At 41.5% G+C, this 17,574-nt stretch overlaps 1 long non-coding RNA gene across 5 annotated transcripts in view; it reads left to right on the plus strand.

Annotated features, from left to right (window-relative positions):
* Nucleotides 1-17,574, plus strand: part of LOC109254081 (uncharacterized) — a 63,277-nt gene that overhangs the window by 30,575 nt on the left and 15,128 nt on the right. The gene's annotated exons all lie outside the window — the stretch shown is intronic.

Below are 17,574 nucleotides of genomic sequence, written 5' to 3' on the forward strand. Positions count from 1 at the left end.
TCATTTGTTTGTGTCTTCTTCATTTTTTTCATCAGTGTTTTATAATTTCACATCAGTGTTTTATAATTTTTCACCTTCTTGGTTAAATTTATCCCTATGTATTTTATCCTTTTTGGTTCAATTGTAAAAGAGATTATTAATTTCTATTTCTTCTACTTTGCTAGTAGTGAATAGAAATGTCTGATAGGTGGGGCGCCTGGGTGGCTCAGTCAGTTAAGCGTCCAACTTCAGCTCAGGTCAGGATCTCGCGGTCTGTGAGTTCGAGCCCCGCATCGGGCTCTGGGTTGATGGCTCAGAGCCTGGAGCCTGCTTCCAATTCTGTGTCTCCCTTTCTCTCTGCCCCTCCCCCGTTCATGCTCTGTCTCTCTCTGTCTCAAAAATAAATAAACGTTAAAAAAATTAAAAAAAAAAAAAAAAAAAGAAATGTCTGATAGGTGTAGCAGGACTCCCAGCACTATTCTGAGTAAAAGTGGAGAAAGTGGACATCCTTGTCTTGTTCCTGAGCTTAATGGGAAAGTATTCAGCTTTTCATCATTAAGTATGATGTTAGTAAAAAAGTAACTGCCAGGGGCACCTGGGTGGCTCAGGCATTAAGTGTCTGACTCTTGATCTCAGCTCAGGTCTTGATCTCAGAGTTGTGAGTTCAAGTCCCATGCTGGGTTCCATGCTGGGCATAGAGCCTACTTAAAAAAAATGACTGCCATTGTTCCTCCTATTAAACTTCCTACAAGTCCAACAAGGAACTGCAAGAGTTTCCTTCCTTCAGTGAATTTGTTTCTGGCATATGTTATAAATTGAGCATAATCAAATATGAATAAAACTGAACAAAATTTGAGGATCTGTATCTTATTTAAAGTTCTGCATATTAAATATCAAAGCATAGCCTGCTATTATAGGTTCCAATATGACCATGATAGGTTTTAGTAACCTAGGTTCCTATGTTCTTGGGGTAGAAACCTGCAGTGTGAGAGAGAAACCTGATGTCTACCATGAAGGATGATGATAAGTGTTATATGCTAAGTTTCCTATATATTGCTATACACCTGACAACTTGTCCTTATTCTTGTAAAGGCTAAACATGGTATCCATGGATTGATTTATTTTCTAATAGGTGAATATGGATTAAACAGTGTTAATTGAGTATAGTAACTGATCAGTTTCTAGCCTGTTAATATTTAAAGATATAATTGCCCATTCTGCATACTCAACTGTTACTCTTTTATAAAATACTAGCATACAAAGTATCTCAGAAATTAAATTGAGGTTTTCACAGTCTGTCATGTATCCAATGCTATACTCAATTCAGTAAGGTATGATAAGGAAAGTAGAAAAGTCAGTACCTGATTGTATTAGTATATAAGCTGGGTTATAACAGGGACCAGTTAGTAGTTCAGGCCAAACTTCATCCTTCAAATCAGTGTCTAGTAGGGAATATTGTTGAAGAGACTCTTTGGAGACTTCCACTAGATTCCCTAGTATTTGATTTTTCCATTGATTAAAGGTTTCTCAGTGAGTAGATGGTGCTGATACTGAAGGGTGAGATGGAGAGGGGTTGGACTTGGAAGTATGGATGATGCTGGTGATGCTGTTGAGTCCTTAGTTATAATAAGATGACCCAAGATGGTGATCTGTGAAGGAAGTAGAGGATGTCACAGACAGTGGAGTTGTACATGGACCAGTAGATGCATTCCACTTTGGAATGGTGGCTAACTGCTATTGCTGAGTCTGTTGGAAGAGTGTCCATACATATAGCAAGTATGATATCCAGTAGTAAGCAATAGGTAAAATAGTATGGCCAGCAAGGAGTGTGCTGCATGGATCTACTTCATAATTGTTAGAGTTGAAGATGCACAGAGGTTTTATGCCTACAAAATAAAAGCACTGTCCTCAAAATGTTTAATTTCTTCCTATTTTTCTTGCCATTCAAGGATATCTATAGTCATTATAACCATTATTGCCAATATTTCCCCAGGCATAATCACCCTGCATCATGCTAGAGTAAATAGTAGACCTCTAGTGTTGATATAATAAAAGGTGGTATATACCTATAATGAAATTTTTATAGAATCATTGTATTATTTTCCTTAATTTGATGTAATATTCCTTTTCATTAGGTCACCCAATAGGTTTTGTTAGTGGCAGGTGCTTCCTTTCCCCAGTGTTGTATATTCATTCAATAGGAGTTTTTCCATGCTTTCTATATCTATGCTTTAGAGATCTTGCCACCTCCCAGATTGCTTTAGTCCAAGCTTTCACATCTAGATTGTTAGGAAGCAGCCTAAGCTATTGCTTGAGCAAATCATTATACCTTTCAGTTGACCCAGAGGCAGTAGGGTTGTAGGGTAAGTGGAATTTCCACATTATGCCTTGTTTCTTTGCCCAATCTTATATTCACTTTCCTGTAAAGTGGGTGCTCTGATCTGATTTTTTGATGGCTGGGCTACCATAGCAAGCACCCAGATTTCTAATGCTCTGATGGCAGATTTTTGATTAATTTTTCTGCAGGGATAGGGTAATCCTATTCCTGACCATGTCTACAATGGTGCATGCATACAGTTTATTCTCTGATACAGGCATGAGACCTATGTAATCATTTGATAATTTGGAAGGGTCTGTCAGCTTTGATGTCATCTGGAGTATTCATTAATGACCCGCATGCTTTAAACTTTCAGTGATTCCCACATTTCTTAATATGAAATTGGAGGGATTTGGTAGGCTCATACGTGTTTCTTACCTCTAACATGTTCCAGTGCCATGTGTGCCACAAGATCTTTTTGACGTTGTGCCCACAGTATGATTCTGTTATTCAGCATATCTGTGTGTTCAGGTTGTAAGTCCATTGTCCTTCTTGTTTATGTATAGTTATGCTTTGAATTGGTTTCCTCATTAGCCATAAATTATTAGGTTATTTAAGTTAAATTTTAGGTCTCTCCACTTCTTTAGTTTACCTACCGAGTTTGTCTATCTGGCTATTAAATTTGGTTACTTCAGACTTGTTCTTCTGATGTGCAGAAACATCAGTGATAAACATGGAGATGCCAGCCAGTGCTATTTTCTGCCCTATGTCCTTACTTCATTATGTTCTTATTTGGTATTATTTAGTAATTTTTCTGCCCTGTTCATGTCCAAAACTGCTATTCCATTAGCTACTGTCCATAAGTCTGAGGAAAGGTCTACCTTACTCTCACTTCCCATATTACTCACCAATTTATGGCTATTTGTTAAGCACATTGTGTTCTCCAGAACCTGATTCTGTCAAGGTAAGACCATCACTAGTCCTCAAGGCCAGCATTCTCTTGATGGTGTCATGGAAGCTGATCCATCTAAAAACCAAGCACTGTTGAGTGCCATGGACCAGAGTGGTCCCCATTGCCCAACTGCTCAAGCTTCAATAGGTTCACCCCTCGGAAATTCTGTAAAATCTATGTCTGGAATTGTGGAGATTTTCTCAATTCATGCAGAGAGCTGACCCTTCATCCATTAATCCTGCATGGAAATATACATTTTCTATGTTAGGAATTTATGGTCAGGAATAATTCCTCTCTCTCAGGGGTCTGCTTTACTCCAGAATAAGCTATCGGAGTTTCAGTATAATTGGCTTACGTAGTTTTTAGGGCTTCATAGAGTGCCCAGGTGAGTCTTTCAATTGGTTAGTATCTGGTCTTGGACCATGTGAAAATATCCCATTAGTGATATGTGCTGTTTCCAATATCCAAACAGTCCTATCAGTTTCTTTTTTCTTTTTTCAATTTTTAAATGTTTGTTTATTTTTGAGAGACACAGAGAGACAACATGAGTGGGGGAGGGGCAGAGAGAAAGAGGGAGACACAGATTCCGAAGCAGGCTCCAGGCTCTGAGCTGTAAGCACAGAGCCCAACACGGGGCTCGAACTCATGAATCGTGAAATCATGACCTGAGCTGAAGTTGGATGCTTAACCGACTGAGCCACCCAGGCACCCCAGTCCTATCAGTTTCTGAGCTGTTTCTTTTGTGGTAGGAGCTGGGATACAATCTATCTTGTTTATGACTGGCTCTGTTATTTTTCTGCCTTCAGAGGATCAAATTGTGGCTAGAAATTTTACTGTAGTGTAGGGTCCTTAGACATTACTTGAGTTAATTGTCCATGCTTTGAGTGTAAGGAATTCAATGAACTCTGTTACAACCCTAGTCTGTTCCAAGTTAGCACCATAAATGAGCATGTCATCAATATAAGAAATGCTGGTGTGTGTGTGTTGTGTTGTGTTGTGTTTTCCCAAAAGGCCTGGATGTCTTGTGTTAGAAAGTTGCAAGCTGCACTTTCAACAATAGCCAAATTATGGAAAGAGCCTAAATGTCCATCAACTGATGAATGGATAAAGAAATTGTGGTTTATATACACAATGGAGTACTACGTGGCAATGAGAAAGAATGAATTCTGGCCCTTTGTAGCAACGTGAATGGAACTGGAGAGTGTTATGCTGAGTGAAATAAGCCATACAGAGAAAGACAGATACCATATGGTTTCACTCCTATGTGGATCCTGAGAAACTTAACAGGAACCCATGGGGGAGGGGAAGGAAAAAAGAGAGAGAGAGGTTAGAGTGGGAGAGAGCCAAAGCATAAGAGACTCTTAAAAACTGAGAACAAACTGAGGGCTGATGGGGGGGGGGGGGGAGGAAGGGGAGGGAGGGTGATGGGTATTGAAGAGGGCATCTTTTGGGATGAGCACTGGGTGTTGTAGGGAAACCAATTTGACAAAAAATTTCATATATTTTAAAAAAAAGAAAAAGAAAGTTGCAAGCTATTACTGGCTGTTAAGGTCTCCTGTTGGTAACCTAGTAAACCTATCATCTGCCTTCCCTTGTGAATGCATCTTGGGTTGGCTGTCTTGATCAATTGGAATAGCAAAGAATATGACAGCTAAGTCTACCCCATGTAATCAGTGCCAGATCCAGTGGTGATATTGTTCATGATAATGCCTTTATTTGGGAGTGCTCCCTCAATTTGGAGAGATTATTTTCCTAAATTCCTAAAATCTATAAATCTATATGACCTTTCTGGACTTTTTCACAGGTCAGATTGAGTTATTTATATGGTAAAATAGGAGACACAATCATTTGTTCTTTTAGAAGTTCCTGAATGTTTTCCTTTTGTTTGTCCTGTTATATCCAATCTAAGAATGTTTTCTAAATTGGGACTTATAAGGCATTTAGTTTTAAAGTCTGTCCTCATTGTTAGGAATCTACATATATATCCATGTGTATGGGGGTTAGTTTTCCTTCTAATCCTTCAATCAGTCCTTTTTTTAATTTAATTTTTCTAAATTAGTAGGATCTCCTTGTGTCACTGTTATTGGGATCCAGTATCTAACAACATAGTGGTATACATAGCGTGTTTTTATTTGCAGAAGAGGTTTCTATTTGTACAAACAATTGTCTCTGGCTTGAGCCAAGAGGAAGAGACTGCTGAATCCCTATGGGGAGCTCATAGGGTTTGCTCTCTTTGGCTATCAGTGATTTGTCCACTAATGAGATTAGGTTTTATAACAGGGTAGTATTTACAGTAAATGGACTAGTGGGTATATGTGGGTTTATTTTCTGTAGGTCTATTTACTATGAAGATTTGTTGTTTCTGTTTCTCTACCTCTCCTATATATTTCAGGGGTATCTATTTTAGTTTCTACTTTTATAATTTGTTTTCAAGGGTGGTGGTCTAAGTGGACTAGGTAGCCAAAAATGCCTTGTAGATTTGGATGGTCTATTTTGTAGATGGACTATGTAGATAGTCTAGATGGTCTATTTTGATTGGGTCTATTTTATTAGCTGTAGCTGTTGTCTATAAAGAGGAGTGTTAAAGCTACAAGCTACAGGCTTTATCTTTTTAAGTTTTTTGTCTGTTTTGTTTTGTTTTAGTATTCTGTATACCCAAAGTGGGGTTCAAATATAGCATGCTTTTCCAACTGAGCCAGCTAGGCACCCCTTACAGCCTTTCTCTTACAGCCTCTATCTTGACTTACTTCCTCAGCTGTTCTTATCAGTCAGTTCCCCTGGGTTTCTGGTGCCTGCAAATACTGTAAATAATGCTGTTCTGTCCCACCAGGATGCAGTTTAAAAGTTGACCTTTTAATTTGTTCTGTTGCTTCCACATGTTGCAGTGTATGTGTCTGTCCCTTTTCATAAATCACAGTTAATAGTCCTAATTTCATTATTATATTAGCTTCCCCTGCTGTTTTCCATGGAGATGTTGTAAGGGATAATATGTTAGGTATAGGCCCATCTTAACCTCCAGGTTGCTGATACCCAATCAAAGATCTTTGTAAATTAATATTATTTTTTCCAGTTGCTCTAAGGTGCTGATTCAATTTAGTGTCAGTGGTAATGGGTTTGAGGTACACAACCTCTGCTCCTGTGAAGATCAGGTTTTGTCCTCCTTTGAACCATAAATCTAATAGCCACTGGTTTCTGAATCCAAATCAGTTTGTTGGGATTCCATTTTATTTTTCTTATTTTTTAAAAAATTTTTATTTATTTATTTTGAGAGAGACAGAGACAGCATTAGTAGGGGAGGAGCAGAGAGAGAGAGAATCCCAAGCAGGCTCGGCACTGCCTATGCAGAGCCTGACACGGGGTCAAACCCACAAAATTGTGAAGTCATGACCCAATCCAAAATTGAGAGTCAGATGCTCAACCAAATGAGCCACCCAGGCACCCCTGTTGGGATTCCATTTTAATTTTTATCATCTCTTATCTTTTTTTTAAATTTTTTTATTTTTTAATATATGAAATTTATTGTCAAATTGGTTTCCATACAACACCCAGTGCTCATCCCAAAAGGTGCCCTCCTCAATACCCATCACCCACCCTCCCCTCCCTCCCACCCCCCATCAACCCTCAGTTTGTTCTCAGTTTTTAACAGTCTCTTATGCTTTGGCTGTATCCCACTCTAACCTCTTTTTTTTTTTTTATTCCTTCCCCTCCCCCATGGGTTTCTGTTAAGTTTCTCAGGATCCACATAAGAGTGAAACCATATGGTATCTGTCTTTCTCTGTATGGCTTATTTCACTTGGCATCACACTCTCCAGTTCCATCCACATTGCTACAAAAGGCCATATTTCATTCTTTCTCATTGCCACATAGTACTGCATTGAGTATATAAACCACAATTTCTTTATCCATTCATCAGTTGATGGACATTTAGGCTCTTTCCATAATTTGGCTATTGTTGAGAGTGCTGCTATAAACATTGGGGTACAAGTGCCCCTATGCATCAGTACTCCTGTATCCCTTGGATAAATTCCTAGCAGTGCTATTGCTAGGTCATAGGGTAGGTCTATTTTTAATTTTCTGAGGAACCTCCACACTGTTTTCCAGAGTGGCTGCACAAGTTTGCATTCCCACCAACAGTGCAAGAGGGTTCCCGTTTCTCCACATCCTCTCCAGCAACTATAGTCTCCTGATTTGTTCATTTTGGCCACTCTGACTGGCGTGAGGTGATATCTGAGTGTGGTTTTGATTTGTATTTCCCTGATAAGGAGCGACGTTGAGCATCTTTTCATGTGCCTGTTGGCCATCCGGATGTCTTCTTTAGAGATGTGTCTATTCGTGTTTTCTGCCCATTTCTTCACTGGGTTATTTGTTTTTCGGGTGTGGAGTTTGGTGAGCTCTTTATAGATTTTGGATACTAGCCCTTTGTCCGATATGTCATTTGCAAATATCTTTTCCCATTCCGTTGGTTGCCTTTTAGTTTTGTTGGTTGTTTCCTTTGCTGTGCAGAAACTTTTTATCTTCATAAGGTCCCAGTAATTCATTTTGCTTTTAATTCCCTTGCCTTTGGGGATGTGTCGAGTAAGAGGTTGCTATGGCTGAGGTCAGAGAGGTCTTTTCCTGCTTTCTCCTCTAAGGTTTTGATGGTTTCCTGTCTCACATTCAGGTCCTTTATCTATTTTGAGTTTATTTTTGTGAATGGTGTGAGAAAGTGGTCTAGTTTCAACCTTCTGCATGTTCCTGTCCAGTTCTCCCAGCACCATTTGTTAAAGAGACTGTCTTTTTTCCATTGGATGTTCTTTCCTGCTTTGTCAAAGATTAGTTGGCCATACGTTTGTGGGTCTAGTTCTGAGGTTTCTATTCTATTCCATTGGTCTATGTGTCTGTTTTTGTGCCAATACCATGCTGTCTTGATGATTACAGCTTTGTAGTAGAGGCTAAAGTCTGGGATTGTGATGCCTCCTGCTTTGGTCTTATTCTTCAAAATTACTTTGGCTATTCGGGGCCTTTTGTGGTTCCATATGAATTTTAGGATTGCTCGTTCTAGTTTTGAGAAGAATGCTGGTGCAATTTTGATTGGGATTGCATTGAATGTGTAGATAGCTTTGGGTAGTATTGACATTTTGACAATATTTATTCTTCCAATCCATGAGCATGGAATGTCTTTCCATTTCTTTATATCTTCTTCAATTTCCTTCATAAGCTTTCTATAGTTTTCAGCATACAGATCTTTTACATCTTTGGTTAGAATTATTCCTAGGTATTTTATGCTTCTTGGTGCAATTGTGAATGGGATCAGTTTCTTTATTTGTCTTTCTATTGCTTCATTGTTAGTGTATAAGAATGCAACTGATTTCTGTACATTGATTTTGTATTCTGCAACTTTGCTGAATTCATGTATCAGTTCTAGCAGACTTTTGGTGGAGTCTATCGGATTTTCCATGTATAATATCATGTCATCTGCAAAAAGTGAAAGCTTGACTTCATCTTTGCCAATTTTGATGCCTTTGATTTCCTTTTGTTGTCTGATTGCTGATGCTAGAACTTCCAGCACTATGTTAAACAACAGCGGTGAGAGTGGGCATCCCTGTCGTGTTCCTGATCTCAGGGGGAAAGCTCTCAGTTTTTCCCCATTGAGGATGATGTTAGCTGTGGGCTTTTCATAAATGGCTTTTATGATCTTTAAGTATGTTCCTTCTATCCCGACTTTCTCAAGGGTTTTTATTAAGAAAGGGTGCTGGATTTTGTCAAAGGCCTTTTCTGCATCGATTGATAGGATCATAGGTTCTTCTCTTTTTTTTTGTTAATGTGATGTATCACGTTGATTGATTTGTGAATGTTGAACCAGCCCTGCATCCCAGGAATGAATCCCACTTGATCATGGTGAATAATTCTTTTTATATGCTGTTGAATTCGATTTGCTAGTATCTTATTGAGAATTTTTGCGTCCATATTCATCAGGGATATTGGCCTGTAGTTCTCTTTTTTTACTGGGTCTCTGTCTGGTTTAGGAACCAAAGTAATACTGGCTTCATAGAATGAGTCTGGAAGTTTTCCTTCCCTTTCTATTTCTTGGAATAGCTTGAGAAGGATAGGTATTATCTCTGCTTTAAACGTCTGGTAGAACTCCCCTGGGAAGCCATCTGGTCCTGGACTCTTCTTTGTTGGGAGATTTTTGATAACCAATTCAATTTCTTCGCTGGTTATGGGTCTGTTCAAGCTTTCTATTTCCTCCTGATTGAGTTTTGAAAGAGTGTGGGTGTTTAGGAATTTGTCCATTTCTTCCAGGTTGTCCAATTTGTTGGCATATAATTTTTCATAGTGTTCCCTGATAATTGCTTGTATCTCTGAGGGATTGGTTGTAATAATTCCATTTTCATTCATGATTTTATCTATTTGGGTCATCTCCCTTTTCTTTTTGAGAAGCCTGGCTAGAGGTTTGTCAATTTTGTTTATTTTTTCAAAAAACCAACTCTTGGTTTCATTGATCTGCTCTACAGTTTTTTAAGATTCTATATTGTTTATTTCTGCTCTGATCTTTATTATTTCTCTTCTTCTGCTGGGTTTAGGCTGCCTTTGCTGTTCTGCTTCTATTTCCTTTAGGTGTGCTGTTAGATTTTGTATTTGGGATTTTTCTTGTTTCTTGAGATAGGCCTGGATTGCAATGTATTTTCCTCTCAGGACTGCCTTCGCTGCATCCCAAAGCGTTTGGATTGTTGTATTTTCATTTTCGTTTGTTTCCATATATTTTTTAATTTCTTCTCTAATTGCCTGGTTGACCCACTCATTCGTTAGTAGGGTGTTCTTTAATCTCCATGCTTTTGGAGGTTTTCCAGACTTTCTCCTGTGGTTGATTTCAAGCTTCATAGCATTGTGGTCTGAAAGTATGCATGGTATAATTTCAATTCTTGTAAACTTATGAAGGGCTGTTTTGTGACCCAGTATATGATCTATCTTGGAGAATGTTCCATGTGCACTCGAGAAGAAAGTATATTCTGTTGCTCTGGGATGCAGAGTTCTAAATATATCTGTCAAGTCCATCTGATCCAATGTATCATTCAGGGCCCTTGTTTCTTTATTGACCGTGTGTCTAGATGATCTACCCATTTCTGTAAGTGGAGTGTTAAAGTCCCCTGCAATTACCACATTCTTATCAATAAGGTTGCTTATGTTTATGAGTAATTGTTTTATATATTTGGGGGCTCCCGTATTCGGCGCATAGACATTTATAATTGTTAGCTCTTCCTGATGAATAGACCCTGTAATTATTATATAATGCCCTTCTTCATCTCTTGTTACAGCCTTTAATTTAAAGTCTAGTTTGTCTGATATAAGTATGGCTACTCCAGCTTTCTTTTGGCTTCCAGTAGCATGATAAATAGTTCTCCATCCCCTCACTCTCAATCTAAAGGTGTCCTCAGATCTAAAATGAGTCTCTTGTAGACAGCAAATAGATGGGTCTTGTTTTTTTATCCATTCTGATACCCTATGTCTTTTGGTTGGCGCATTTAATCCATTTACATTCAGTGTTATTATAGAAAGATACGGGTTTAGAGTCATTGTGATGTCTGTATGTTTTATGCTTGTAGTGATGTCTCTGGTACTTTGTCTCACAGGATCCCCCTTAGGATCTCTTGTAGGGCTGGTTTAGTGGTGATGAATTCCTTCAGTTTTTGTTTGTTTGGGAAGACCTTTATCTCTCCTTCTATTCTAAATGACAGACTTGCTGGATAAAGGATTCTCGGCTGCATATTTTTTCTGTTTAGCACACTGAAGATATCGTGCCAAGCTTTCTGGCCTGCCAAGTTTCAAAGGAGAGATCAGTCACGAGTCTTATAGGTCTCCCTTTATATGTGAGGGCATGTTTATCCCTTGCTGCTTTCAGAATTTTCTCTTTATCCTTGTATTTTGCCAGTTTCACTATGATATGTCGTGCAGAAGATCGATTCAAGTTCTGTCTGAAGGGAGTTCTCTGTGCCTCTTGGATTTCAATGCCTTTTTCCTTCCCCTAGTTCAGGGAAGTTCTCAGCTATAATTTCTTCAAGTACCCCTTTAGCACCTTTCCCTCTCTCTTCCTCCTCTGGAATACCAATTATGCGTATATTATTTCTTTTTAGTGTATCACTTAGTTCTCTAATTTTCCCCTCATACTCCTGGATTTTTTTATCTCTCTTTCTCTCAGCTTCCTCTTTTTCCATAACTTTATCTTCTAGTTCACCTATTCTCTCCTCTGCCTCTTCAATCCGAACTGTCGTCGTTTCCATTTTTTTTTTTGCATTTCGTTTAAAGCGCTTTTCAGCTCCTCATGACTGTTCCTTAGTCCCTTGATCTCTGTAGCAAGAGATTCTCTGCTGTCCTCTATACTGTTTTCAAGCCCAGTGATTAATTTTATGACTATTATTCTAAATTCACTTTCTGTTATATTATTTAAATCCTTTTTGATCAGTTCATTAGCTGTTGTTATTTCCTGGAGATTCTTCTGAGGGGAATTCTTCCGTTTGGTCATTTTGGATAGTCCCTGGAGTGGTGAGGACCTGCAGGGCACTTCCCCTGTGCTGTGGTGTATAACTGGAGTTGGTGGGGAGGGCCGCAGTCCAACCTGATGTCTGCCCCAGCCCACCGCTGGGGCCACAGTCAGACTGGTGTGTGCCTTCTCTTCCCCTCTCCTAGGGGCGGGATTCACTGTGGGGTGGCGTGGCCCGTCTGGGCTACTTGCACACTGCCAGGCTTGTGGTGCTGGGGATCTGGCATATTAGCTGGGGTGGGTAGGCAAGGTGCACGGGGCAGGAGGGGCAGGCTTAGCTCGCTTCTCCTTAGGTGATCCACTTCAGGAGGGGCCCTGTGGCAGCGGGAGGGAGTCAGATCCGCTGCCGGAGGTTTGGCTCTGCAGAAGCACAGAGTTGGCTGTTTGCGCGGAGCGAGCAAGTTCCCTGGCAGGAACTGGTTCTCTTTGGGATTTTGGCTGGGGGATGGGCGGGGGAGATGGCGCTGGCGAGCGCCTTTGTTCTCCACCAAACTGAGCTCTGCCGTCCGGGGGCTCAGCAGCTCTCCCTCCCTTTGTCCTCCAGCCTTCCCGCTTTCCGAGCAGAGCTGTTAACTTATGACCTCCCAGACGCCAAGTCGCGCTTGCTGTCGGAACACACTCCGTCCGGCCCCTCCGCTTTTGCCAGCCAGACTCGGGGGCTCTGCTTGGCCGGCGAGCCGCCCCTCCGCCCCGGCTCCCTCCCGCCAGTCCGTGGAGCGTGCACCGCCTCGCCGCCCTTCCTACCCTCTTCCGTGGGCCTCTCATCTGCGCTTGGCTCCGAAGACTCAGTTCTGCTAATCCTCTGGCAGTTTTCTGGGTTATTTAGGCAGGTGTAGGTGGAATCTAAGTGATCAGCAGGACGCGCGGTGAGCCCAGTGTCCTCCTACGCCGCCATCTTCCCTCTCCCTCCGGTCTATCATCTCTTATCTGGTATAAGCTCTCTCTTCAGGACTGATTGGTTCCCTATTATCACATTTGTCATTTTGTCTATTATCATGGGCTTAGCTTCTAGTTAATGTTACTAGGGTCAAAAGAGTTAAAGTAAGTGTCATCTTCAGGATGTGAATTAGTCCCTCAGAGGCAAAAGGTTCTGGATTTCTTCCTATCCTGGAGATAAACTTTTAAAATATAATTTCTTGTCAACTTGGTTTCCATACAACACCCAGTGCTCATCCCAATAAGTGCCCTCCTCAATGCCCATCACCCACTTTCCCTTCCCCCCAACCCCCCATCAACCCTAAGTCCATTCTCAGTATCTAAGAGTCTCTTAAGGTTTACCTCCCTCCCTCTCTCTAACTTTTTTTCCCCCCTTCCCCTCCCCCATGGTCTTCTGTTAAGTTTCTCAAGACTGGAGATACATTTTTGTGTTAGTGATGCCAGTAGGCTGGATCCCAGGACCCAGAGGGGGTCTTGCAGGACAAGCCAGGAGGATCCCTGGCTGCACACAGGATAGAAATGATATGTGAGCCAGCAGAAAGTGAAAGCAGAGTTTACTGAAGGTATAGAGGGAGTATAGATACAGGGTATCTGGGAGACTCAGAAAGGAAAGAAGAGAGTCTCAACTTCACTTGGGGCCTGGGGTTTTTATTGAGGATTGTGGTTTATTGTATGTGTCCTCTCAGGCATCAAGGAACTGGTGAGAACAAAGATGGGGCCCAGGTGTTATTCCTTGGAGCCAGGGGGTCTTGGCGTTGAGTTGTCCAGTGCCAGTGGTCTGGAATGCACATATGATGGCTTTGTCTGGTCATTCTCACCTGGTCCTTCCTTAGATGGGATCTATTCTAAAGAACTCCTTGACCCTTACAAGAAGGATGTACAGTTTGCATTATGAGGCATGTGTAAAGTGGGGGTGCTGGTTCTAGCAAGAATAGAAGCAGGAAAAGGCAGAAAACAGATTTTTTTAATTTAAATCTTTAAAAAAATTTTTTAAGTTTATTTGGAGAGAGACAGAGTGAGTGGGGGAGGGGCAGAGAGAGAGGGAGAGAAAAAGAATCCCAAGCAGGCTCCATGCGTCAGCACAGAGCCCAGTGCAGGGCTTGAACTCACCAGTTGTGAGATCATGACCTGAGCCAAAACCAAAAGTTGAACGCCTAACCGACTGAGCCACTCAGGCGACCCAAAAAACAGATGTTTATGGAGTCCTGCAGCTTCCCTGTCTCACTAGTGCTCTTCCTTTCTGCCTATAAAAATCTATGTAACTTAATGCTCCTAAGAAGAGCTTGGTAACATCTTCCTCAGTTGTACTTTTTAATATAGAATACAACTGACTGGGTTGGATGATCAGTCTAACATCTGGAGTTTCCTTAATTTTCAGTTTTGCCCAGATGAAATCTTCAGTAGGTCTCTAGGGATCTTCAGAAGTTACTACACAACCCGTTCTACCCCTAAACCACCTATTGACTAATTTTGGTAGGGTTTGTGAGCAAGGTATATTTACTATTTCCTCTGCTAATCACAAATATCTATGATATTTTATCATCAAGATGCTTAATAGAGCATTCCAAATGGTTCATACTATGGTTAATAAGTATTAAGGTAACTATTGTGGGCAACATTAGCATCAAGTTACAAGAATGTTCTATATTTAACACAGTTCTGTGTGGAATTTTATAAGCCAATAGGACATACAATAATGTCTTTTAATAAGCCAATAAAGAAATAGCATACTCCGAATCAATCACAGATTAATCACACTATTGTTCCAGGCAAAGGGCAATGAAAGGAACAAAGTCTAAATTTAGTTGAGATGAACATTTGTTAAAAAACTAAATTCAACCTAGTAAATCAGAATATCTAATTGACTTTATTAAGCAACTCATTAATAAGGCATCATCCCATCTAGCAAGCAAAGAGTTGCTCCAAGGAGTTGTACTAAATGGAAGGTTTTTATAGGAAGGAGGGTGGAGCAAGGATGTTATTAGCAAAAGAAAAGAAAGGATTGTTTCAGGCCAGGATGGCTTCTTTTAAGGATAAGGGTGGGGACCAGCAGGGTTTGTTTCTCTGTCACCACCTCACTGGTACTGATCAGGAAATTTCAGACTGACTTTTAAAAGACCACATTCCTGGGGCGCCTGGGTGGCTCGGTCGGTTAAGCATCCGACTTCGGCTCAGGTCATGATCTCACGGTCTGTGAGTTCGAGCCCCGCGTCGGGCTCTGTGCTGACAGCTCAGAGCCTGGAGCCCGTTTCAGATTCTGTATCTCCCTCTCTCTCTGCCCCTCCCCTGTTCATGCTCTGTCTCTCTGTCTCAAAAATAAAAAAACGTTAAAAAAAAAAATTAAAAAAAAAAAAAAAAGACCACATTCCTGGGATAGGGTGAAACTGTCATTAAGGTTTTGGTTTGCTGAGGTTGAAGGCAAAGGACTCCATTTTGGACTACTTGTTTCTTTTTTAAACGCTTTATATGAGTTGATACTGGGGTGGGACAGGTTAGCCAACTGAGAGCTGATGTCCAGCTGCCAGTGTAACAGGAAAAGTCCTGTGTTGCTAGAGCAGGTTACTAGGGAACGGTGGCTGGGGTGTTGATGGGCAAGATGATGATCTTAGCAAGGCCTCTGCGTGTTTTTTGCTGCTGTCAGTAAAGGGATCACCTTTACCATGGCAGGAACTAATTGTCTCAGCATCTTCAGAGAGCTATTTGAGATCAGCAAAGTGGAGACTTGTGCAGACCAATCACTCTTGGATCAACGCGCAAACTTTCAGTATTCGTAGTCTAATGTCCCCTTGCCATACTTACTTCTTCATGAGTTTTTGTTGACAAGCTCCCAGCTGCTGAGCTACTAGTTCTTGTCTGTGAGAACAGATGACATAATGACTTCCTGATACAGTTGACTTTATTCTTCTATCAAAACAACTTACCTCTGAAAATACTTTTTGTCTTAGCCATAAACAAATGGGTTTGAAATCATATCAAACCAATACATAGCAAAGGCAAAGCTGGAGGAATCTGGACTGCTTTTCTAGGAATGAGGCCAGACTAGTTGGCTAGCCAGGGGAGCATTCACTAAAAATCACCTGGGATGGGGTGCCTGGGTAGCTCAGTCGGTTAAGAGTCCACCTTTTGATTTCAGCTCAGGTCATGATCCCATGGTCCACAGGGCTCAGGATCCATATGGCTCCACTTTCTGCCTAGAGCCTGGTTGAGATTCTGTCTCCCTCATCCTCTGCCCCTCCCCTGCTCAGCTCTCTTTCTCTCAGTAAAAAAATAAATAAAAACACCTGAAAGCCATGATCAGTGGGTAAATCCAGAACTTCTTTAGGCAACCAATGGATTGGCTGCCACCTCAAGAGGATTTATGAGCAGTGGGCTCCCTCTGCCCTGGAGGCCACACCGGTGGTCAGGCATTGGCCCCAGCTCCACAGGCCTAGAGGGCCTCAGCTTCCCAAGGATGGCTGACAGACTGTGTACTGAGCTTTCAGTGCAGCTTCCTTCAGGTTAGACATTGAACTGGAATAGAGCACCGGTCTTGAGAGGCCAAGCCACTGAAGAGGGCTTTTGGGGGTACAAGGCACCACCTGATTCCAAGCTATAAACTACACAAATGTGAAGAATGCCCCCTGAAGACAGAATTGATGAAAACTGGACTGACTTGCCAGAGTGGGGCTGAGCAGACTGGACCAGGTACCCACCACTGAAAGACACCTGAGAGTCTTGATTGTTGAAGAAGCCTGGGACCCTATCAAGCAACTGGTCCAAATGTGTACTGACTGTAGCCATTTTAAAGCTGCCACCTCAGAAAGATTTCCTGGAAGTGGGTTCTTTTGCTCTGGAAGCTAGGTAAGTGGTTGGATATGAGCCCCAGCTCCACAGGGCGAAGGGGTCTGGCTAGACACTGGCAGGCTGACAGGGTACCTACGGCACATGTGCCAGCCACATGGGTCAGGGAGGCCAGGAACCCAGAACTGGGCAACTGTTGAGAGTGTCTAGGTGTCGAGAGTAAGCTCTTGGAGGTCCCTGGCATCTGCCTAATTCCAATTTTTAACCTAAACAAATGTTCATATTCCTCCTGAAGGCATCCCTGGAGGAAACTGGATGGCCTTGCCAGAATGGGACCAGTTATCAAGTCTCCCAGGTGTCTGTTATTCAGGGATATTCCATCAGTCTTGCCAGACTACACCCTGGCAAGGTGGTCCATTTTCCTACAGCTCTGCTGTTGGGAGAATATGCATATTTGTGTAGGTCAGACTTTGGAATTAGGAAGATATTTTATACCCCTAATAGCACTCTCCTGTGATTGGCATTGCTTGACACTTGACCTTTAAGAGGTCCCTAGCTACCCTGACCTATGCAGTCTGCGCATGCAGAGTACCCATCCTATCAGGCATTGGGCAGCCTAGGACTTCTGGGCTGTGTAGCTGCAACCTTCCCAAACCACCTGCATAGCCTCCAGGGCAGAGAAAATCCACACCAAGAAAATCATTCTGGAAAGGTAGCTTTAAACTGGGGACAGTCTTCATTTGATCTGCTGCCTGGTGGGGTCACAGGTTTGCCAGTATAGCTTTCCAAGGTAGCCCACCCCAAAAAGTTCAACAATGGCATATTAATCATTTTCATTTAAAGTTACCTAAAAAACAGCCAGTATAGGAAGAACACTCTGACTCTCTGTTGTCTCCAGAAACCAATGAATAAATCTCTCACATGAGGAGCCTCCCTGCACCAGGATGTAGGGAGACATCCTTTTCATCAGAGACAGGAAATTCAAAGAAGCCTAAATAAACAAACCTTGTTACTTTTACTGATTTACTGTCACAGCCCAAATCTGTTTAGAATTCCTTACTAACTGAAGCTCTTAAACTTAGATTTTGTTTT

The sequence above is a fragment of the Panthera pardus genome, unplaced genomic scaffold (assembly GCF_024362965.1).
Source record: "Panthera pardus isolate Hobbes unplaced genomic scaffold, ASM2436296v1 HiC_scaffold_21, whole genome shotgun sequence".
Taxonomy (NCBI): domain Eukaryota; kingdom Metazoa; phylum Chordata; class Mammalia; order Carnivora; family Felidae; genus Panthera; species Panthera pardus.